The following is an 8,958-nucleotide window of genomic DNA, read 5'->3' on the forward strand; positions in this document are numbered from 1 at the left end:
ATACTTCTTTCCAACATACCAGCAAAAGGAACAATGAGGACGGCTCCAAATAATGTTGCGGGGGTTTTTGAACATCTAGAACGTGCTACACTCGCGCAGTACGAGGCATCAGATTTGATCGTTACGCCTAACCGATGCGACTAGTTATGATATGTTTATGGGAAGAAAGAAGTGGAGGAAGGTAATTATTTTTATAAAACAGTCAACATATTTTAATAGGTAAACTATGTGATTGTAAACGGTCGAGAATGGTTGACTGTTGTCGTTTGCTTAACAAATATCATGTTCACTCCATTGAACTCAGACATCACTACGGTTAACTTAAAATTGCATAAAAAGTGATGTTTGATCAGGTCCTAGTATAAGCCCCATTCACCTTGTCACATGTTATTATGTTTCAAAATGCTACGTTTCAACTACGTTTTGAATAAAAATGTCCCGTTTATTTTAAAGTTAGGTTTTACTAGGTTTGTGCTAATACGTACCAAAACGGGATAAGAACGTATTCTTATCACGTTTTGCTACATATTAGCAAGTGTAAACCCACGTTTCCACCCTTCATTGATACGTATCGATACGTGGTTAGCACGTTTTGTTTATATGTTCCCCTAAGCATTGATACTTGTTTACTAGGGTTCTACTTCGTTTCAATTTTCGCTACGTTTGCTGTTGAAGTTTCAAAACATACGGGACAGGTCCCGTTTTAAATAAAGGATCACTACGTTTCGATACGCTTCGTAACGTATATTCACGTTTCGCTTCGCTTTCAAAACGTAGTAAAACGTGACAGTGTGACTGTGGCTTAAGCAATAAGGATCAGACAGGATTGAGATACAATTTAACAGCATTTCACATCTGTAAAAAAGAAATCCTTCAGAAAATTATGATCTACACTTTGCATTGAAAATAAACACATGTATTCTAAAACCAGTTGTTGGCGTCACACAGGTTATGTTCTCGTATATTTTATGAGGGTATGATACTATTCCATTAACAGGAGGGGTTGTGCCTGATATTCATATGATGAAGACAATCGTTTCCATCAGTTCGATTGACTTCTGGATATGACATGTCAGTGACTGCTAGTTGTCCTTTGTTAATTTATGTATCCTAGTCATTTTGCTGAGTTATTGTTATTGCCTTTTCTGGCATTAGATTCGGACTTCTTTGAAATATAGTTTTACTGTGTATATTGCTGTGTGTTTTTTTTTTTTTTTTATCATGCATTGGTTTGAGGTATAGGGAAGGCACTGGCTACGGTTGTCTCCGATGTAACAATAACATTTTTATTATTGTTACATTTCCATGTAACCGTAGGCAGTGCCTATAGGGAAAGGGTTGAGTTCTCACAAAATATCTTAAAACCCGCCGTGTTTGGGCCTGTACTAAGTCAATAGCCTCTGGCCTTTGTCAGTCTTGTATGTTTTTTTAATTTATGTTTATTTATATATGTTTGAGTTTTAATACAACGACGTTCATTTACACTAAAGTAGTACACATTTTTAAGGGCCAGGTATTTTATTGAGGGGACAAATTTCATATATTTACACGTCTATGAAGAATCAATACTTACAACAAATGTCTTTGAAAACTTTTCTTTTAATTCCCAACCTAAAATACTCCCTGAATACCAATACATTGTATGATAACATGACTCAAACACCTTCAACATTTTCAAATTTCAAATCTGTATCTTCCAGGAAGTTACCAATGGGCATGCTCATTCGTTTTATGTAATTCTTGCAATGCTCTTGCAAACATATAGAATTGTCAAAGATTCCTGCAATCTAGCTGGGAACATCCCTTAAATTCTAGAGTTTCCTGCAATCTTACTGCAAACATAAAAGTTTCTGCAAACTTGCCGCAAGCTTGCAGCAAAAAGCTGCAATGTTTGCAGGAGGTTCGCAGCTAGCTGCAAACTTCTGCAAACATTATTCAAAGGGTTCCTGCAAGCTTTTTGTTTGCAGCAGACCTGCAGCAAGTATGCTGCAGACCTGCTGCAAACATTTCAGTTCTGTAAGGGTTAAGATACATTTGAAGGTTTTTTAAGACTGAAAGAGCCATCTTGCACGTAAAAGCACCACAGGAATTTTGAAAAGTTGGCAAGTATGGATGCAATCGTTATTGCAGTGATATAGTCTAATTAAATGCTCATTTATAACAAATGACAATTACAATTGATCTAGGTATAGATGGTGCTCAAAATTGTACATCTTTCTTTGTCTGTATTAACTCTCATACAGTTGTCTTCACATCGTGTAGATAGTAAAAGTTGACACTTTTCAAAGTTTGCAACAATAACAATATCAGTATATAATAAATTCGTCCCCAATTAATATACAAGGGTGGACACAGACATGTGTGGAGAGTATACAATGTAAGCAATCAGTGTAAGGATGCTTGACAGTGTTAATATTTCTTAATTAAGGCCCAATGGAAAGGCGGGTCGCAATATAGTGATCAGTATGTTTGTCCGTCCTTATTTTTGGATTCATTATGATTATAGTCTGTATTTGACATAAATTATCCAACACCAAAAAGGGGGTGGGGGTCATAATGTATGTACAACTTCCCAAGTCAAAGTTAAAAATGTTTCAGATGACAATCCCATGTCCATGTTAAGGATCATGTCCATTTTGTATCTCCAGAACTGATGTGATTTCAACGTTTATACTTGACATGAATATCAACCAGTGGGTGTGTCATAATATCATGTACAACTTCCTAAGTCAAAGTCAAAAACTTTTAGTTTACAACTCTCTATGTCCTATGGTAAATAGTGTCCACTCTGTATCTAGAGATCTGTTATGTTTCAAAGTTTATACTTGACATGTATATTAACCAACACCAGTGACGGGATCATAATTTATGTACAACTGTGTAGGTCAAAGGTTGTAGTTAAAAACCTTGGTTTCAGTTGACAACCACATGTCTAGGGGTAGAGATAAAAATTCTTTACCACACGTTCGCAGTGATGTCTTGTTTTATTTATAACGTGTAATGTTAACTGGGTCTTCATAGATTCAACTATATGGGATTGCATACCAAAAGAAAAACTCACTGTACTGTAGTACATATTCACTTTTGTTTGTTTGTATGTTGTTATGAATTCTTCTCCATCATATGGCATGCAAATGGATATAATAGCTTTTGTAGTAATATAAAATGGTAAAAGTATAATGTGAATGTGTGATTTGGACTCGTCAGTAGGCATTACACACATTTACATTACACCAAAAAAACATCATGTTTGTTGGGGAACTTATTTCATTGAGTGTGTCTGCCTAGACTCCCAAGGCCATTTTAACAAACTAATCAAATATGAGAGAAATGTTTTTTTTTTTTGTTTTTTTTTTAAATTAAATCAAAAATATATTGCTAAGTGCATTTATTATTATTTTCATTTCAATTTTGGTGTCAATTTTGCCTTGTGAGTTTCGTCCCTTTAACGCTTTTTCTAAAAAATAGTAACATTGGTAAGCTGGTTTCATTTCAAGTTTAATATCAAATAAGTTTTTATAGAATTTATGGAAAATATTGAAATTCAGAAAGGGAATTGATGTAATTATCTGAAAAATGATTCATATTTATTTTCTTAATAGTTAATTTGAAAGTTTATTTAAAAACTGTGATAGTTTTATTATTTCAAAAAAAATTTAATAATAAAGCTATCAAAGTTATAATTAAATAACTTTACTTAGGATTTGAAAGTCTAAAATAAGATTCTTTATGGAGGTTTATTAAAACAAATGAATGAATTTGTCCTACTGTGTACTAAAAATACAAATTAAGAAGGAATGAACGGATTTATTCAAAATATTTCAGGAACCATAATTTTGATGATTTTGTTTTATAATGGTGTTATTTACTATTGTTAACTATTGTCATTCAGTGTATTGACATAATGCAACTTAATCAACAATAATTGTTTTGATGATAAACTTTCGAGTTCAAATAAACTGTTGTAAGGGAATATTATTTTGAAAAATATAGTACATAGAAACATTGAAATATTTTTAAAAATTCAAATCTTATAATGGAATGTTTTAAAATCTTTTATATTAATTTTATGAAAATACAAGTATTTTAGGACTAAAATAGTAAAATATTTATTTTAACTGATTATGAGACCTAAATTATGTTTTTTTAGGGAACAATATGGGAAATAATATTCTTAATGATTTCTGGTTGAAAGGATATTTCAGTTATCATGGTTACTGCACATATTTTAATATTGATAAAAGTAGAAAAGGAACATTGTTATTATTTTAGAAAAGTTGCATTTCACAGATCCGTTTGTTTTATACATGAGTTATTATATTAGAAACTTTTATTTCCTGCATATTGTGCATATTCAAAAGTGCAGTCAAGTTGAATTTAAAGAGATTATAAATTCAGGCTCTATTTAAATTGATAGTTGAAAAGCTAAATTATTTAATGTAAAATAAATAGAAGTCGCATTACTTTAATAAGTATTGATATATATATTGGGCTGATGTTTAGACGTGTTTGTATATATGGATTAACAAATAAAGGGACGAATTGAAAAAAATATATAGAACAGAAACACAATATATTAAGCAATGGTATAAAAACAATAATAGTCTATCATCACTAAATATAAAATATAACAGTAAATGTAAAATATAACAGTAAATGTAAAATATAACAGTAAATATAAAATATAACAGTAAAATATAACAGTAAATGTAAAATATAACAGTAAATATAAAATATAACAGTAAATGTAAAATATAACAGTAAATGTAAAATATAACACTAAATATAAAATATAACAGTAAATATAAAATATAACAGTAAATGTAAAATATAACAGTAAATGTAAAATATAAATATAAAATATAACAGTAAATGTAAAATATAACAGTAATGGTCACCCATTTTCTCAAAATTTTGGCTAAAAAGTTTGATTCGGTTGGAAATAAAATTTGAAAAATTACAATTTTATACATTTAATTTCCAAAAAACTATTTAAATATTATAAATTCACAGTTCAAATGTTCATGCACCTTCTATGACTCAACTAATATGTTTACTTTTTCAAGGACAATAAAAAATCATTTCAGAATTACATTGACAATTCCATTTGAATGACAAATGACAAAACCATATCCTAAAGACATAGAAACCACTGATTCCTCCATAGAAAAAAACAAGAAACACCCCAACGAGAACTACCTCGGAAACTCAGAAACAAACTATGTTAAATGTTAGTGAAGATCATACCATGCAAGCAAAATGTACTTCTGAAATGAATTGATAATTTGATATTTGCTTAGTCCAAAACAAAACCTTAAAGATATAAATTCTAAGGTGCATGAACTAAACCAGGTGCATGAACTAAACCATAAGTTTTTGTGTAAATTTAAAATTGATTTCTTTTAAATTCTTAATTTGAAATATATCTAACAAAAATGTTGAAAAATGTTTGAATGAAAAATTCAGGTAAATAAGTAAATATCTAAATTAACAATCAGAAACTACTTGTGAATATTGGAAATGGCATTACAATACTGGTACATTCTTAATTCTGCATGTTATAACATTGCAGACATATTGAGGGCATTTGGAAAATTCTCATTTGAGATTTTTAATATCTAAAGAATTAAACTGTCTCATCACAACTCAATTTTACATCTTCTGCTGCCATGCTGCACCTTCTACAACTCAAACATCTCATAAGTTGAATCTGTAACAAAAACAATCAACACAGAAGTTTATGTGATGCATGTCAATGTGATGCATGTCAAATTCAAAATAAGAGACAAGTTATATATTTAAAATTACTTTACATTCTTATTACAGTAATAAAATAAATGAATAATAGGAATTAAAGACAAATTTGTAATAAAATTTCGTACTGTATAACTGCAACAAAAAACTAACTTAATATCACCTTTAAATAGAGACTCTTTCCGTACAGTCTTCAACAATGAGCAAAGTTCACATCCCAAGCCATGAGTGGTGTCCTCCTTTTCATCTGTGCAGGCCGGCCACGTAGAGGCTGTCTACCTGCAACAAAAACTATCAATTAATATCATCTTTAAATACCGACTCTTTCCTGTTGCAATTTTTCAGAATTTAATCTTGATAAAGAAAGAAGATGTGGTATGATTGCCAATGAGAGACAACTCTCCGCAAGAGACCAAAATGACACAGAAACTAACAATTATAGGTAACCGTATGGCCTTCAACAATGAGCAAAGTCCAAACCCCATGGCATTTTTAAATCAAAACCAAAAGTTTGCTCTCCGTAGAGTGAATACTGCTTTTAAAAGTCCCATTTTAACATAAATAAAGCCTCTGTTTTTTTTCAAACTATTCCAGAAAAAACAGATCTTATTGCCTATCGAATATAAACAAAGTTTGAAGAAAAACTGTAATGACGGAATAATACCCACGTGTGAAAACCCTGCCCAAGCCATGAGTGGTGTGGTGTCCTCCCTCCTCTTCATCTGTGCAGGCCGGGCCACGTAGAGGCTGTCTACCTGCAACAAAAAACTATAAATTAATATCATCTTTAAATACCGACTCTTTCCTGTTGCAATTTTTCAGAATTTAATCTTGATAAAGAAAGAAGATGTGGTATGATTGCCAATGAGAGACAACTCTCCGTAAGAGACCAAAATGACACAGAAACTAACAATTATAGGTAACCGTACGGCCTTCAACAATGAGCAAAGTCCAAACCCCATGGCATTTTTAAATCAAAACCAAAAGTTTGCTCTCCGCAGAGTGAATACTGCTTTTCAAAGTCCCATTTTAACATAAATAAAGCCTCTGTTTTTTTTTCAAACTATTCCAGAAAAAAACAGATCTTATTGCCTATCGAATATAAACAAAGTTTGAAGAAAAACTGTAATGACGGAATAATACCCACGTGTTAAAACCCTGCCCAAGCCATGAGTGGTGTGGTGTCCTCCCTCCTCTTCATCTGTGCAGGCCGGGCCACGTAGAGGCTGTCTACCTGCAACAAAAAACTATAAATTAATATCATCTTTAAATACCAACTCTTTCCTGTTGCAATTTTTCAGAATTTAATCTTGATAAAGAAAGAAGATGTGGTATGATTGCCAATGAGAGACAACTCTCCGCAAGAGACCAAAATGACACAGAAACTAACAATTATAGGTAACCGTACGGCCTTCAACAATGAGCAAAGTCCAAACCCCATGGCATTTTTAAATCAAAACCAAAAGTTTGCTCTCCGCAGAGTGAATACTGCTTTTAAAAGTCCCATTTTAACATAAATAAAGCCTCTGTTTTTTTTCAAACTATTCCAGAAAAAAACAGATCTTATTGCCTATCGATTATAAACAAAGTTTGAAGATGACGGAATAATACCCACGTGTTAAAACCCTGTCCAAGCCATGAGTGGTGTGGTGTCCTCCCTCCTCTTCGTCTGTGCAGGCCGGGCCACGTAGAGGCTGTCTACCTGCAACAAAAAACTATAAATTAATATCATCTTTAAATACCGACTCTTTCCTGTTGCAATTTTTCAAAATTAAATCTTGATAAAGAAAGAAGATGTGGTATGATTGCCAATGAGAGACAACTCTCCGCAAGAGACCAAAATGACACAGAAACTAACAATTATAGGTAACCGTACGGCCTTCAACAATGAGCAAAGTCCAAACCCCATGGCATTTTTAAATCAAAACCAAAAGTTTGCTCTCCGCAGAGTGAATACTGCTTTTAAAAGTCCCATTTTAACATAAATAAAGCCTCTGTTTTTTTTCAAACTATTCCAGAAAAAACAGATCTTATTGCCTATCGAATATAAACAAAGTTTGAAGAAAAACTGTAATGACGGAATAATACCCACGTGTGAAAACCCTGCCCAAGCCATGAGTGGTGTGGTGTCCTCCCTCCTCTTCATCTGTGCAGGCCGGGCCACGTAGAGGCTGTCTACCTGCAACAAAAAACTATAAATTAATATCATCTTTAAATACCGACTCTTTCCTGTTGCAATTTTTCAGAATTTAATCTTGATAAAGAAAGAAGATGTGGTATGATTGCCAATGAGAGACAACTCTCCGCAAGAGACCAAAATGACACAGAAACTAACAATTATAGGTAACCGTACGGCCTTCAACAATGAGCAAAGTCCAAACCCCATGGCATTTTTAAATCAAAACCAAAAGTTTGCTCTCCGCAGTGTGAATACTGCTTTTAAAAGTCCCATTTTAACATAAATAAAGCCTCTGTTTTTTTTCAAACTATTCCAGAAAAAACAGATCTTATTGCCTATCGAATATAAACAAAGTTTGAAGAAAAACTGTAATGACGGAATAATACCCACGTGTGAAAACCCTGCCCAAGCCATGAGTGGTGTGGTGTCCTCCCTCCTCTTCATCTGTGCAGGCCGGGCCACGTAGAGGCTGTCTACCTGCAACAAAAAACTATAAATTAATATCATCTTTAAATACCGACTCTTTCCTGTTGCAATTTTTCAGAATTTAATCTTGATAAAGAAAGAAGATGTGGTATGATTGCCAATGAGAGACAACTCTCCGCAAGAGACCAAAATGACACAGAAACTAACAATTATAGGTAACCGTACGGCCTTCAACAATGAGCAAAGTCCAAACCCCATGGCATTTTTAAATCAAAACCAAAAGTTTGCTCTCCGCAGAGTGAATACCGCTTTTAAAAGTCCCATTTTAACATAAATAAAGCCTCTGTTTTTTTTCAAACTATTCCAGAAAAAACAGATCTTATTGCCTATCGAATATAAACAAAGTTTGAAGAAAAACTGTAATGACGGAATAATACCCACGTGTGAAAACCCTGCCCAAGCCATGAGTGGTGTGGTGTCCTCCCTCCTCTTCATCTGTGCAGGCCGGGCCACGTAGAGGCTGTCTACCTGCAACAAAAAACTATAAATTAATATCATCTTTAAATACCGACTCTTTCCTGTTGCAATTTTTCAGAATT

The 8,958-nt window shown here is 32.9% G+C and overlaps 1 long non-coding RNA gene across 1 annotated transcript; it reads right to left on the reverse strand.

The window, feature by feature from the left end:
• Window positions 1-4,879: 4,879 nt before the first annotated feature.
• LOC143070661 (uncharacterized) lies at window positions 4,880-6,985 on the reverse strand. Its single transcript, XR_012976628.1, has 3 exons — window positions 6,902-6,985; window positions 5,918-6,033; window positions 4,880-5,710 (listed from the first exon to the last, which is right to left on the reverse strand). It is a non-coding gene; the product is annotated as an uncharacterized LOC143070661 (long non-coding RNA).
• Window positions 6,986-8,958: the final 1,973 nt, after the last annotated feature.

The sequence above is a fragment of the Mytilus galloprovincialis genome, chromosome 4 (assembly GCF_965363235.1).
Source record: "Mytilus galloprovincialis chromosome 4, xbMytGall1.hap1.1, whole genome shotgun sequence".
NCBI lineage: Eukaryota > Metazoa > Mollusca > Bivalvia > Mytilida > Mytilidae > Mytilus > Mytilus galloprovincialis.